This window comes from Suncus etruscus, chromosome 7 (genome assembly GCF_024139225.1).
Source record: "Suncus etruscus isolate mSunEtr1 chromosome 7, mSunEtr1.pri.cur, whole genome shotgun sequence".
Classification (NCBI taxonomy): Eukaryota; Metazoa; Chordata; class Mammalia; order Eulipotyphla; family Soricidae; genus Suncus; species Suncus etruscus.
Genome location: NC_064854.1, coordinates 128,793,500 through 128,808,351, shown reverse-complemented (window position 1 = coordinate 128,808,351; position 14,852 = coordinate 128,793,500). Strand labels below are relative to the sequence as shown.

Sequence of the window (14,852 nt, the reverse complement as noted above, 5' to 3'; positions counted from 1 at the left end):
GAAATATCTTTAAATATCTTAACTGAAGTATGGAGGGCTATGGGAGGGAACTGGGGTGGGGTCGGGGAGACTGATAAAATGGTGGAAGGTGTGGTACTGGAAATCCTGTCATTACCAATATGGTAAATCAGAGTGCCTAAAGTGATATATAAAAATGATCAGTAATTGAGTATGTAAAATATATCTAAATGGAATCATAAAAGGGAGAAAAGTCTAAACTAAATTAAGGTCCTAGAGTATTTGGTATTCAAGCAAGAACTCCAGTGTCTTCATGTAGGTTTGTCTTTTTGGCTGTTTGTTTTTGCACCCTGCAATGCTCAGGTTGTACTCCTGGACTGCACTCAGGAAGTATTCAAGGTGCCATAAGACAAGTGCCCTATTCACTGTACTATCTCCCCAGCCCAAATTTGCCTTGAAACTAATGCCAGATTTGTGATCAACATAAAATTAACAAAAATTTTGTTCTCTTAAATTATGTGGGACTTAAATTTTATTTTATGATATATATTGGTAATGAAAACTGTGCATTTCAAATCCAATAAAAGCTGTTAAGGAACACATAGAAAATAACATTCGAGGAGAAATTGACACCTACTTCCAGTGCATGGTACAAGTAGGAATTTGATGAAGCCAGGAAGACAGTTAATATGTGAATATAAATCATATCATAGGACAATACCTTTGTGTCACAGTTGTTTTTCGTCACAGGACAGAGTAGATAACAGTAGGAAAGTTCTTTCGGTCTCGCTCACATTAACAGTTAATATTCCCATGTTTCTGGATGATCAATAACAAAAATTTGGTGCGTTTTCTTGTGGGGGGCACACCTGGTGGTGCTCAAAAGTTACTCCTGGTTCTGTGCTCAGAAATCACTCCTGGCTTGAGGGACCATATGGGATGTTGGGGATCGAACCCCTGTCCATCCTGGGTCAGCGGCGTGCAAAGCAAATGCTCTACTGGTATTCTAACACTGGCCTAAGCAGATGCTTTTGAGGATGAAACTCAGACAGGACAGGTGTGTCCTTTGCATACCTTTTTAGATTTGGATGGATTATGCCATCCTCTACTCATTACCAGCTCCCTTAGGAGCCAGCTACAGACACAAGGAGGGCTTTGGAGCAACACATTTCTGCATTCAGGCAAGAACCAGACAATCCCTGTAACTGCAGCACGGAGTCACAAATTCATTCTCATTACAGCAGGGGCCAAATGAGAGGTTAAAAATCCTGCTCCCTGGAGGGCAGGAAGAGAAGCAAAAGTGAACAGATCTGTTCTTGTCATCTGCTGGGTGGTTGATTCCTCCATTTGGAGATGGAAAGAAAGTAGTTAAACTCCCCCTTTGAGTCCGAAAATGCAGTGAGTTTTGATCTGTCAGCCTTGCATACAAGGTATTTTTTCCATCCATCCTCTTTCCCTTGGTACAGGACACTGTGTGCTTGGGTGGATCCCTCCACTTTGCATCTTCTCCTTGTGATGGCGTGTTCTCAGAGTTAACCAGTAAAACATTGTTTGTCCCTTAGTAAAGAGCAGTGATCAAATTGAAGAGAGGAGGGGGCTGACTTGCTGGGGGGAGATGCTGTACCCCAGGAAACATTTGGAAGGATTTCCTTCTCTTGAAGCCACAGGGTCAATATGAAGCCCCTATAAAATGTTTTAAATAAAGGAGAAATGGAAGTGCAAGATTTTGTTCTGGCACTCATATCTGGTTTTCCTTTCCTCCCGCTGAGGCCTAAGCAAGCCAATAGTCTGGAGGATGAATTTAATTTGAAGATGGTGATGTTTTACTGTGAATTTTTACTAACCTGGATTATAATGATAGGGAAACAGGACTTGCTAGTAGCCTTTACATGTTAACTTATGATACTCTGGCAGCTATTTTTTAAAATTTTTATTGGAGGGAGTCTTGGGGGTCACACCTGGTGCTGCTCAGGGGTTACTCCTTGCTCTGTGCTCAGAAATCACTCCTGGCAAGCTCAGTGGACCCTATGAGATACTGGGAATTGAAGCCAAATCTGTCCTGGGTTGGCCACTTGCAAAGAAAATGTTCTACCCTTGTTCTATCACTCCAGCCCCTGGTAACTATTTTTTATCATGCACTTAACAGTGTTCTAGGGGACAGGAAATAGTACAGTAATTTGGATGTACCCTGCCTGAGTTTAATTACCAGTTTCATTGAATTACCACATGACTTCACCACTAGTACTGACAGGTGTGGCCCCAAGTACTACTGGAATAGTCTGTATACCATCAACACTGCAGGGGCCTGGCAAATTCACATTCTTTTAATTTTTTGTTTTATTTCTTTATTAATAATATCTTTATCTAAACACCATGATTGCAAATATGTTTGTAGTTGGGGTTCAGTTGTAAAAAAGAACACCCCTTTCACCAGTGCCCCCCCCCCCATCCCCTGCCTATATTCGAGACAGGCATTCAACTTCTCTCACTTATTAACATTGTCATGATAGTTGTTAGTGTAGTTATTTCTCTAACTGTACTTGCCACTCTTTGTGGTAAGTTTCATATCATGGCCAGTTCTGCCAGCCCTCATCTCTATTGTCTCTGGGTATTATTATAATAATGTTTATTTTTATTAAATGCGACAGGTGAGTGAGACTATTCTGTGTCTATCTATCTCCCTCTGATTCATTTCACTCCACAAAATAGTTTTCTTGTTAATCCATGTATAGGAAAAATGTCATGACTTCATTTTTCCTGATGCTGCATAGTTTTCCCTTGCTATTAAAAGACTCATATTTTTTAGTAGAGCATGCTCTAGAACTCATCCTCTTAGATTTATATTTACACTTCATATTTTCATAGATTTACATACTCATATTTACAGGTTTGCATATTTACATATTGCCAAGTGCTGTCATCCACTCTACTGAGTTTGAGTTACCCATCAATTAAAATGCTTGCTTCTTTGTGTATATGTGAGATAAAGAAAATATCCTTAATATGTACAGGGATACAGGAAAACATATTATTTAAATCAGAGGCGAGGTAGCTTTTTCACTATATAGTTACCTTTCTACCTTTCAGAATGATGTCTCCCACAAAGATCTAGTGTTTCTCTGCTTTGTGTTTGCAAACTCCTGGGCCCTCTGGGATTGGAGGATGCATTAGACTTCTAATGTTTATGAGACCGATGTGTTATATAGGAGTTTCTGATGATTGATCAAATAGTTGAACTGTGATTCAAGGTTCAGAAGGGGATAGGAAAAGGACTTGAACTCATGCCCCATTTGAGATCAATGAAATTTGTCATCATACACAGGTATCTCTTGCAGACCAAAATCAGAAAGAAAATTCAAAATAAAAGAGGTATTCCTCTAAATTTTTGCCCAGAATTAACACAGAACTTTTTTTGACTTTAGCAGAGAATAGATATATTGGGAAACTTTCCCTGAACTGTTGATTGGCAATGGATAGATCTTACTAAGAAAAGTGGCTATGTGACATGGAAAAATAGTTCTGATTTTCTAGAATTTAACCTCTTATTTTTAGTGTAATATAAACACAACATAGCAACAATAAAATCATAAGATGTTCAGAAAAAATAGAATAGAAAGAAAAAGAAAAAAGAAAACCCAAGACCAAAAAAAAAAAAAAAAGACGCGTGTTTTATCTTAAAATTAATTGTGGTTTTATTTTGGGGCAAGGTAAAATGAGCGACAAGGTAAAATGTTCAAGCATATTCTGAGACAGGATGGAGGTGGCAGGAATGGCTGTTGACAGCCCTGGAGTCATTAACACTCAGGCAGTCTTTGGCAATCCCAGATTATAATCATCATAAATCTAAATGACTGTCAGGGGCAAAGTTGTCATGCCTAAAAGTGTGGCCTGTCTCAAGTTCCTTTTGGCTGAGGGTACCTGCCCCTGTAACTGCCACCAGAGGGACCTGCCTTGCACTGGGAGGTGATGGTCTTCCAGCAACTATTTTTCCCAGGGGATCAGAAGTACTTTGCAAGCAAACCTTCCTTGATGGCCATTAAAAAGTATTACTTTGGTCAAACACTAATAATTCATTATTGTAGTGGTAACTTGCAAGAATAGAATAAGTGACCTGAAATTTCTAAGCCTACAAACACATCATGAATAGTTCGATGTATATCCTTCTAGTCTTTTTTTCATAAAGATGAATGTAAATATACCAAGTTGAGATTTAAACTGGATTTATTAGTTAGTATCCCTCTTATCTCACTAATTTTAAAATCATTTGTCCTTTATATTTAATATTTCCTCTTAGTATTTAATTCTGACCCAAACCACACAATTAGATGCTCAGACATGTCAATTTATTTGCAACACACATCAAAATAATTTATTTAACTCAGTTCTTTGGAATGTGAGTTAAATATATATATGGATAGACATCTGTATTTGTTTGTATATATACATGAATATGCAATTTTTTTTTTTGGTTTTTGGGTCACACCTGGCAGTGCTCAGGGGTTATTCCTGGCTCCAGGCTCAGAAATTGCTCCTGGCAGGCACAGGGGACCATATGGGGCGCCGGGATTCGAACCGATGACCTCCTGCATGAAAGGCAAACGCCTTACCTCCATGCTATCTCTCCGGCCCCGAATATGCAATTTTTGTTTTGAATTTTTTTATAAACGTCACTGTGATAAACTGCTTTATTATATTATTAGAATATATTTCTTAGTAGCAGATACCTTATACATCTTTAAAATATATCTCCTGAGAGAAACCATTGGTTCAAATGATAATTTATGTTTCATATTGAATCATATTAAATTACATATTAAATCATATTAAAGTAATTTAAGAAGTTTTTTCATACATGAAAAAAGGATAAATTTTTCATACAGAGTAAAATAATTCTTTTTTAAAAAAGAATTTCTAAGCATCATGATAGAACCACTGTAATTAAATAAGAAAATTTGGTCACTGCAGTCTTTTCAATATAGTATCACCATATGAGTTTTTAATTTACATTTTAGTTAGAATTGCATTACTTACATATAAAATTTATATTTTAGTTAGGATTACATTCATTAAAAAATTGTGCCTCTGTTGTACCAGTAATATTTTCAATGTTCAACAGTTATACAAATAGTGAAAATTAGAAGCTGCCCATTTTGTTGGATAATGATAATCTCATATCTTCCTGAATTTCTTCATGCTTATGTTTGCAATCTAGTTAAAAAAACATAAATATAAAAATGTGTAATTTTCTTGTCATTAATTTTATTTCGCATTAATTTTAATAATATTTCTTTCTAATAAGATGAAAAATATTTTCTTTCTGTATTAAAAAAGAGAATTTGACCCTTGAATTTGTCTTCTTCTTAACCTTCTAATGGGTTAGAAATTTAATACTATTGTTTAAACTATAAATGTTAGAAATTCTTTAGACTTTAGTGTGTGCTTACTATGTGCCAAGGATATCAATAACATTGTAATTTAGGTGCTCTTCATGAGAACTACAGTGGTGAGTTTATAATCCACATTATACAGGGAAGATAATGGGAAGACAAAGAACTCAATTATCTTTCTCTGGGTAACACTATGGATTGAACCCTGATAACACTATGGATTGAATCCTGATTGGGACTTGAGCTCTCTGGCTTCAAAGTCTTCACTCATCCCTAACCCAATACCATATTCCAAGAATATCTACGACTCCATTGGGGAAACTGTCCATCAGACAATGCACCTGTCAACACAGATCCCAGATGCCCAAGACAGACAGATACGCAAACATATCCATTAACACAACACACTACCTTGTTCTCAAGGAGTTTTTGCACAACTTCATTTGACCATAAGTAGAAAAATGCTTAAAGGCACTTTTGAAATATTGTTGCTCATTTGAAACAGAACAGCATTGGTTGGAATGAACTCAGATGCATAGATTTCAAACACTGTTCTCTAATTCTGTTGTTATCATCTAAAATTCGTTAATAAGCTGATGTTGTCCAATCAAAGAGCTTGAGGTCACATCATTGGGTAATTTTGCAAATGAAGGATCAAAGATGTCACGATTCAGTAAAGTTCTTAGACACTAAAACTTCAGTGAGGCAAATAACGATTCTGAACACCATGTGGAGAATGGCCAGACCCTGGCAGAAAGTCTGGAGAGTTTCAGTTTCAGCCTTTTCCAAAAGATGTCACTCTAAGTCAATTGTGGGAGGTGGGAAAGAGGTGGAGATAGCAATGTCAGATAAGGGTAATTGGAAAAATAAGATTAGTAGCTTTTGCTTTAAGAGATTATTTATCCCCACCTAAGAAGTTGTTACTATTGGGGATGGAGGACTTCAACATTTATCTTTACTTTCTGATCCCAGGGTGACCTATGTATTATGGGAAGAGCAGTACCAAGTTCCAGCTATTCCCCCAGGGCTAATTTACATTCCAGGTTGTTTGAAGCCTGTGATTCCTGGATTTCACTGGCTCCATATTCTGGTGCAAACTGAAAGCCATCCTCCCATTGCATAGAGGGTGGATATATGAAGACAGAAAGCCAAGCGATGGTGAAGGCCCAGGCAGACAAACCCATGTATTTTTAGAATCTGGTTTTAAAATTTTTTTTTTTTATTTCCAGACCATCAATCAAAATAGAAACTAACTCAATACTGACATATCATTAAAAGAAAAATATGTTTTCTCAAAATATTTGAACATCAGTTCTTGCCAAGCTAGTTGCTTGAAAAGCCATGTGTCAGGAAGAGACACAGGGAACCCAGAGAAGGTCTCTTGGCAGATAACTGAAAAAGAAGCTGGTTTTCAAATATTTAGTCAGACAACACAAATGTATTTGTAAGTTTAAGTCGACGCATGATCATGATTTAAGGTATTAAGCAGGTTTCTTAGTTTCATTGTTTTATTCACTTTAAATGTTCTGACAGTTTTTTCAAGAGCTCAGTTGAAGCATTAGACACATTAGAAATCCATCTTATGGGGGCCGGGCAGTGGTGCTAAAGGTAAGGTGCCTGCCTTGCCTGTGCTAGCCTTGGACGGACCACGTTTCGATCCCCCGGTGTCCCATATGGTCCCCCAAGCCAGGAGCAACTTCTGAGCACATAGCCAGGAGTAACCCCTGAGCGTTACTGGGTGTGGCCCAAAAACCAAAAAAAAAAAAAAGAAATCCATCTTATGGCTTCATTATTCTCCAAGTGCATAGATTAATAAATTATTCAAAGAGTTGGGTAATTTAGTTAACATTGACTATATTATAATGAGTGTTTTTAGGACCTAGGAGTGTGACTCTTGCCCCATTCTCTCCTTGTTGGAAAAGGTGGTGTTTTTGATTCCTGTCGTTACACATTCTGAGGGTGATTCTGGCACCACTACTGTGTGAGTGAGATCTTCAGCATCACTCCCAAACGTGAGAGTGTATGGCCTGAATTTCACAACCAAGGGTGCCACTGAGGCAGACCAAGCATATGCCGTTGGAACAACAAAGGGAGGGAAAATTGTAAAAGATAAAGAAAAAGATTAGGGTTGGCTAGAGAGGAAGTATTATATGTCGTCTTGCCTTACACACTTCCAATCCAGATTCAGAATCCAGCAGCCCTTAGGGTTGGTCCCCTGAGTTCTTACACGAATGATTACTGAATTCAGAACCAGGGATAAGCCCTGAGTACCATTAGGTATGGAACCTAAATTAAATAAAGATAAAATAAGGAAAAGAGAGAAGCTTTGTAATCTGGCATATAAAGTGGCACAAGATGACGAATACAAATACAAATAGAAATAACTCACAATATTGAGAGTTTTGTTTGTTTGTGTTTTTATTTTTGAGCAACACCCAACAGCTCTCAGGTATTATTATTCTTGACGCTGCATTCAGAAATCATTCCTGGCAGACTTAGGGGACGATAAGGAATGCTGGTGATCAGACCCCGGGTTGGTCCAGGGTCAGATGCATGCAAGGCAAATGTTCTATCCACTGCACCCTCACTCCAGCTTCTGTCTTTTTTTAAAGAGCAAATAAACATATAGCTTGAAGAAAACTTTACCTATTATGTTTAGATATGTAAAATAAACACATTTTAAAAGGTGGTTTTAGCTTCCTGATATCATAGTTCTAGTCTTTTCATATTTTGAGATGTTTTAGGAAATAATTTTTAATGGAACATCTAGATTATTATAGAAGTCTTCGGATATTTTTAAACTACAATGGCTTCTATTTTTATCAGAACTGGCATTTTAAGGAGACCACAGATATGTAAAGAAGGAAGTATCAAGTTTCAATCTATTTCCCACCCATCATGGCCCTGCTGGGTAAGATAAGGGCGTTTCTCCAACTTAGATCTCTCAGAACGGAGTGCACTTTGAAATTATTTAGAAATTCATCCACATCCTTATTGAAATAATGATGCTTGATTGCCACCTCAGATATTTTATTTGCATTAGTAGAGATATGACCGGGCATAAGGATTTTATTTAAAAAAAAAAAACATGTCTCCATAGGGGCTGGAGCGATAGTACAGTGATAGGGCTTTTGCCTTGCATGCAGCTACCCAGGACAGATCTGGGTTTGATTCCCCAGAGTCCCATGTGTCCCCCAAGCCAGGAGCGATTTCTGAGTGCAGAGCCAAGAGTAACCCCTGAAAGTCGACGGGTGTGGCCCAAAACAAAACAAAATATCTCCCCAGAAAATCATAGCTTTACATTTCCCTCCCTCCCATTCTATAAGTATCTATTAATAGAACTCTAGTATTGGGTACTAAGAGATACTGAGAAGGCCTAGAAAATGATAGAGATATAGTTCTTGACTTCAGGTGGATTACTATACAATTGTAACCACAATTTGAACATTCATTCCAAGTAGTTGCACAGAAATGAGAAGTAGCGTTTATTAGGCAGTGGAGAATTTGATGTCTTTGAAGCCATTTTTGGAAAGAATTAGGGTGCATGGATTGGGTAGAGGTAATATGTATGACTGGGAACCCACATTAGCCACAACTCCAGTAGGTCATGCATTGACTACTTCAAGAGCATCTGGTGTGTTAACACCTTCACCTCCCTTTATGCTCATGCCTATGCACGTGATAGCTTCCATCTCTTTCACGATTTAGAGGGGAACTTGCATGTTCAGAGAGAGGTTGATAATTTCCAGATTTTGGGATAGGTTGTACTGTGGAATGACTTGGAAGTTAATTCGTATTGCATTCAGCAGACAGCAGAAAGGAACTGCCCTGCCCTGGTCTTTAAATTACACATTTCATTCATTGACATCTGAGTCATTAAAAAAAAACTCATCTTGAATTCATTAATATTCACACAAAATAAATTGAGTACTAACTTACCGTGCATTGCATTACTATTGTTGACACTTCCAGGGCATTGGCTTCATTAATATTCACACAAAATAAATTGAGTACTAACTTACCGTGCATTGCATTACTATTGCTGACACTTCCAGGGCATTGGCACCTCCAGACTTTGCTTTTAAGGTATCATGCGTCACATATGAACGCACTGAGTCTTCTTAAAATCTCTTTCAGTTAATACCTGTCATTACCCCCCTCTTCACATGTCAGAAACCAGATTCAGGAAATTTTAGCAACTTGTTTGAAATAGCAGGTAATGTTAGGCTGACTCCTGAATTCTGTGCAAAACCACTATACTTGCCTCTTTGGCCAAGAGTATACTGAAAGCTTTTATAGTTCCTATGCCTCGTGCTATAAATCAGTAATTGACTGCTTCATTTAATATCGCAATACTCTTAAGAGTATTACAATTATTCTATATGAAAAGTCTCTGATATTTTCATGAGTTTCTCTAGCAAGTAGTGAGGCAGGGATTATTACTGTAGTAATAACTCAAATTTTTACATTTACCCTCAGCATGTATTTATTTTATTTGGATTGGTGGGTCTCAAGCAGTGCTTAGAGGTCCTGTAGGCCCACTGGCAATAACTGGTCATGATGTGATGCTGGTCGGGTCCTGTAGTGCTGCCCTCTGCCACCTCGAAGTGCTGGAAGCCTCGAGGGCCACACCAAATGATGCTCATGGACCTCCAGAGCTATACTCAGTGATGCTTGGGGACCATACGAGGCCAAGAACCCAATGCTATAGTATCTCCTGGCCTCCATATTACAAATATTGGTTTTTAACATTTCAAAGTAAATTCTAAGCAGTTAAAAGCAGGGTAGCCACTTCTTTGAGTGCAGAATAGTAGACCTAATTCTCTATTGGTTCATTCACCACTCTACAAACCTGTTTATCCTTCCCTCCTCCCATATCTTTGTGAAAGCCTTGGTGCTGTAGAGAACACAATTTGAGAACCTCCACTGTGTGTATCTGGGACCCCCTTGAGATATTGGATCCATGGTAGTAATGGTTTAACAAAAATATCAATAACTTGGGTCTGTTTTCCCAGCAGTAGAGAGAAAAAGTGTGACCTTAAGTCTTGTGGACATCTTTGACTTCTAGACTCTAGGGTTTATTTCAAAGTCACATTTTATGACAAACAGTTAAAAATATTAAAAAGAAATCCAGTCTAACCTGTAATCTGTATCTTTGGAAAACTTTGAAAGGATCCCATGAAAAATTTCTACGAATATCTACTCACCACTCTACAACTTGCCAGGTCCCTTTCTTCTCCATTCTTTTATTTTTACCATTAACATAAAATAAAGCGACATTCTTGTTTTAATTGCAAACCCTGTTCTTCCTCTTCTCTCATTTTTTTTCCACTTTTTATTATATTGATTGTCATAACATACATCTCGGAGTACCAAATCTTTGCAGCAGTTTGAGCAGCCCCTTTTGCTACCAAATTGGTAATAATTTTCTAAAATTGAGATGTATTCCTTTCTGAGAGCTATGCTTTGCTATAAGAGGGATGGAAAAGTCATCCCCCTTCCTAAGTTAGATTTGGGGCAGAGACATAAGCTAAGGATGCACAAATAGGCACACAATTATTTTCAATACTATCATGAATTTGAGAAGGGGAATGTCCCAAAATGGGGTGACTGAAATTAAGATTAAAAAGGAATAATAGTACGAAGAAATCCTCCAGAATAGGACTGTGGAGACTAATGGAAAATAAGAACACAAAGTGACATTCTTGTAGGGAGTGTCATGTTGGAATTTTTTTCCATTAGACACTGAAATTATAAATATTGCAAATCATGGTGTCTAAAATAAAGTTAAATAACATACAACAATAACAGAATTGACGAGGAAGGTGAGGATAAAGACAATGTGACTAAGGTCATGAACTTGAGTGACTGAGGAGAAAGATCAGTTGAGACAAAGTGATGGACAAGTTAGGAAGTGCTAGATTGGGCGTGTACAGTGAAAATGTTGTTAAGATAAATATTATGGGTTGGCTTTTGTTAATTTTAATTGAAGGTGATACTAGGATATCCGAAGTCAACAGGTAAAATTAGGTATATGATAATGAAGTCAAGTGGATTAAAAGAATCAAAGGTTCTAGGTCTCTCTACAAAAGTGACACAATCTTCCTTCCTTCCCTTGAGATCCATGATATAGAGAGATTTTTTTTTAGAAAAGAGGCACAGGGGAAGTGATGGACTGCAGGATAATGAAAATGAAGAACTTGAAAAAGGGAAAGGTAAAATAGGTTCTCACTTTAAGGGGAGCTGCAGAAAACCTAAGGGAAAGTTGTGTTTTAGGAAATGTCTTGAAAACTGTACTTCCAAGAGATGATTTTACTGACAAGAGAAAATTATGATATACTTACTGAAAACCCCATAAAACAATACATAGTATATCAATTACATATATACACATTTATAGATATGGAAAAAATATTGCAAAATGTTAACAATTATTCTCTACTGAGAGAGGACATTGGGGAACTCAACTTAAAAAGTATCAATCATTAATAGAGTTTTAAATTTAAAATCTTTTTTTTTTTTGGCCACCCCTAGCAGTACTTAGAGCTTTCCATTGACTCTGTTCAGAAATTACTTCTGGCAGGGTTCAGGGGACCATATGAAATAGATTAAAGCTGGTCTGGCAGCATGCAAGCAAACACTACCATACTGTCATCTAAGCCCTGAAAAAAAGTTAAAATATATAGATTAGCAGCACAATAGTATACTTCTTTTACATTGTTAGAAGAAATCACATATAGACATTTATGTCACCTAGGCAGAGTAAAGGGATGATTGGCATCCAATACTAGATTTCAATGCTTCTTATGGGCAATAAAAGTAATTTCATAGATCAAAGCCCACGCAATTTAAGGAAGAAGGGAGGTGTGTTTCTACCATAAAGAAGAGAACTGGAATATTGAGATTTTTTTCTAATGATCACTGCAACAGGAAGACATTTCTTAATTTTTAGTCTACATTGGAAGCAAATGTTGGAGGCAAAGAATCCTTGATTTTGTTCTTTTAATGACAAAGTACAGATATTTTGCCAAGAGTAGATACTATGAGGATAGTGCCTGAGGTGGGCCTCAATGTGAAATATTCACTAGAAGAAACATGTGAATTAGAAGTGAAATACTGCTCTGGGAAGCTAATTTGAGACTGATGATCATTGTCTTAATATATACATTTTTTTTTAGGATTTTGGGTCACACCCAGCAGCACCCAGGGGTTACTTTTGGCTATGCACTCAGAAATTGTTCCTGGCAGGCTTGGGGAACCATATGGGATGCCGGGATTTGAACCACCATCCATCTGTATGCAAGGCAATCGATCTACTTCCATGCTATCTCTCTGGCTCCAATTTATACATTTGTGCTATAGTAGTTTTTTTTTGTTTGTTTGTTTGTTTGCTTGTTTGTTTTTTGGGTCACACCCAGTGATGTTCAGGGGTTACTCCTGCCTATGCATTCAGAAGTCGCTTCTGGCTTGGGGGACCATATAGGACACCGGGGGATGGAACTGCGGTCCGTCCTAGGCAAGGCAGACACCTTACCTCTAGCGCCACCACGCCAGCCCCTAGTAGTAGGAGTTTTTTATGTTGAGAGTCAATATCTCCCCAACCCTGGCAGTTAAGTGTCCATTAGATACTTAGGTTTATTCATAACTATTTTGCTGAAATGACTAGTTCAGCCTGGAGGTTATTGTTCTGAGTCTGAATGATGAAGTTAGGTTAATGTAAACTAGTTGGTGCCTGTCTCATGAAGTCAGTTGGCAGGTGATTGAAAAATTGGAAATTAAGGGGCCAAAGTGGGTAGCATGCTTGCTAATGCTATGGATTGAATCATTGGCACCAAATATGATTCTTTAAGCACTTCCAAGAGTGATCACTTGGTACAGAACCAGAGGAGGTCTTCAGCACTGGATGTCCATTCCCCCATCCTCAACCTCTGCTGACATTGGAAATTGAGTTGAATATATAGATCTTAAATAGATAAACTTCACCTAAGGAGAGAGATTCAGCAAAATGATAATCTTGCACAATCCTCCTCTTCTCTGGCGCCAATAATAAATACATTTGGGATGAGGAAAAAAATGCTAAAATGAAATAGATTCATGGGATATACTCAGGTTAACACATACTAGTTAACATATACAGCATTCTGTACCTAATTTTTTTAAGTTGTTCTGTTCCAAGGCCACTTGGAATGCCTATAATTCAGATTTTTTGCACTGCTATTGTTTATAAATATGGAGGGAGGGAGGGTGTCAATACATTTCATCCTTATTAAATATTGCTTTGTTTAAGGACTTTGGGTTGTACTAATGATAATATAGAATTTATGTGAGAAATTTAAAAAGCTGACAGTAGCCATTTTGACTTTAGGTTGTGTAAAACAAAATAATGATGGCTAATTCATAACCAATTGGAATGATTCTATGATTTTCATAGGTTATACTTTAGTCCTTGCTGCTTTCAATATAATATTTGGACTTGATTTGTTTTATATGATCATCAAGTTTTTTTTTCTTTTTATCAGGACAAAGTGGAAGGCTTTCTGAATCATAAAAGTCTGGAATTTAACTTGGAAGTGAATGCTTATTCTGAGTAAATTCCATGTAAAAACTCTAAAAATTGCATAAAAAGTCTTTATGAATTGGAACTTAACATGTCATTGACACATTTGGAAGAGCATTTTGTTGACTTTAGTGATGGATGATCCTATTTGGCTCAGTTTTGCTGGAAGGGGTGACTTAGAAAGCCAAACATCAACTATGGAATCTAGAAACTTCCTGAAACCATGGTTTTAAATCAGCAGGGTAGATGCAGCTTACATCTGTGTGAGGGATGGCATTTCACCAGCTTGCCCCATGGAAGTCTCTGGAACATAACCATAAACACCAGCCGTCTTTGTAGTATGTTGGCTTTTAAAAGTCCCCAATGGTTTGGAGAGAATAAGGCCACGCATGCATTGGGCCCCCAGGTCCAATGTTGGGAAACCTGGCTGAAAACCTTGGATATTTGATAGTCTGGTTTAGTTCTTTGGTGTATTAGCACCCTATAAAAGTTACATATCATTTATTTCAAGTTTAGAGCCCTCTCAAACTTCAGGAGAAAATCAAATTTGAACCCTTTGAGAGTGTAATTCTGTTTATTTTCGGACAAATCTCACTTCCTAATTGCAAGGAAGGGAGCTGAGGTGCAAGGGTCGCCTGAGGCTTTTTTGACATCAAACTATTTTTTTGCAAAACTAGGCTTTGATAAGTTAAGTCATGAATGAATCTAAAACATGTATATTAACTTCCTGACAGAGTACTCTGGGTTCTATTAACACAAGTATATTGTGTTTTTCTGCCAACTGTGAGTGTCTGAAATTTTTACCAAGCATAGGTTGAAACTAGGTCATGAGATTCACCCTCTGCTCCTAACAAAAAAAAGAAATGTCTCTTACAAACTTACTGAACAATTCACATTTCAATTGTACAAATTTATATATATTTTGAACTTTAAACATTTATTTTTAACCA

General features: G+C 37.4%; 1 protein-coding gene across 3 annotated transcripts in view; it reads left to right on the top strand.

The window, feature by feature from the left end:
- The window catches only part of ERC2 (ELKS/RAB6-interacting/CAST family member 2), a 1,176,444-nt gene that overhangs the window by 711,340 nt on the left and 450,252 nt on the right, over positions 1 to 14,852 (top strand). The gene's annotated exons all lie outside the window — the stretch shown is intronic.